Source organism: Myotis brandtii, unplaced genomic scaffold, assembly GCF_000412655.1.
Source record: "Myotis brandtii unplaced genomic scaffold, ASM41265v1 scaffold10, whole genome shotgun sequence".
NCBI classification, from domain to species: Eukaryota; Metazoa; Chordata; class Mammalia; order Chiroptera; family Vespertilionidae; genus Myotis; species Myotis brandtii.
The window spans coordinates 3,035,248-3,036,578 of record NW_005353325.1 but is presented as its reverse complement, the minus strand read 5'-3'; positions in this window follow the sequence as shown (position 1 = coordinate 3,036,578).

Genomic DNA, 1,331 nt, shown 5'->3' with positions numbered 1-1,331 from the left:
CGGAGCGGCCCCGGATGGAGCGCCGCCAGCGCACAGGAGGGCAGGAACGAGTGCGCCTGGGACCAGCGGTGCCCAGGTTTAAACAAGAAGGCAAAGGGAAGGGCAGCCGGTAAGACGGGCTCTGGAGCTTTGGGCCGACAAGTGTGAACAGGACTCTCTCGTCCTTAAGGCTTGGGCGACGCTCCGGAGGCGAGCGGGCTTTTGGCGAGAGGCACTGCCCCTTCGCAGCTTGGGTTGTGAGCATATTGCATCCTGGAAAGGTGATCAAAAAATTCTAGAGGGCCCCGCCCACGTGGCTCAGTGGTTGAGCACTGACCTGGGAACCAAGAGGTTGCGTTAGATTCCGGGTCAGGGCACATGCCCAGGTTGCAGGCTCGATCTGCAATGTGGGGCGTGCAAGAGGCAGCTGATCAATGATTCTCCCTCATCATTGATGTTTCTATCTCTCTCTCTCCCTTCCTCTCTGAAATCAATAAAAATATTTTTTTAAAAAATTCTAGATGTCACAGGATTTTTGGTGGCTTTCAGAGATGTAGCAATGAAAGGGGGGCAGCAATAGAATTTGGGAACCGGCTAATATTGTAAGAAATATTAATCATGCTCTGTTAACCATGATTGTTTTATTCTGATTAAAGAAGGCACATTCTACCCTGGCTGGAGCCACCTGGAGATGCAGCCCTTTCTCCCCATTTGGAGCTGCCTATTATCATGGAAAGATTCACAAAGATTTGTTACAGAAACCAGAATCACCAGCCCTTTGAAGATCCCCAGCCCTTTTGCACACCTGCAGGCTTTGCAGACCTCCAGCCTGCTAACCTGTTAACTGCCCATCTGGCACTCTCTTTGACTATTTCCCCATGTAACCCCAACCCTTGCATATCGCTAAGCCCTTTGAAGACCCCTAGTCCTTTTGCATATCTGTAAACTGCCCTTTGGCCTTTGTGCTTTTGCTATGGCTTATGGTGAGGTGCAGAGCAGATTTCTGTGGCTGACCTGCTGTTCTCTCATACTGCGGGCAGTACTGGAATAAATGCTCATCTATGATTCAGCCCTGTCTCTGCTTCATTGGCTCGAGTAGTGACAGGCAGCACGGACCCATTGTTTGTCCAGTTACAGCAACACTTGCTCTGGGGAGAGAAAACAGGGGGGAGTGGAAACTGCCCTCCTTAATGAAACAGGAATCTTAGGGGAATATAGGCAGGCTTAGGGAATATTTAGAATTGGGGTCCATGGAAAAACACAGGGCTATAGATTGGGAGAAGGTACATCTCCATAACACAAGGAAGCCAGGGGCAGGAGCAGCAACAGTTGCATTTACATAAGACAAGGGA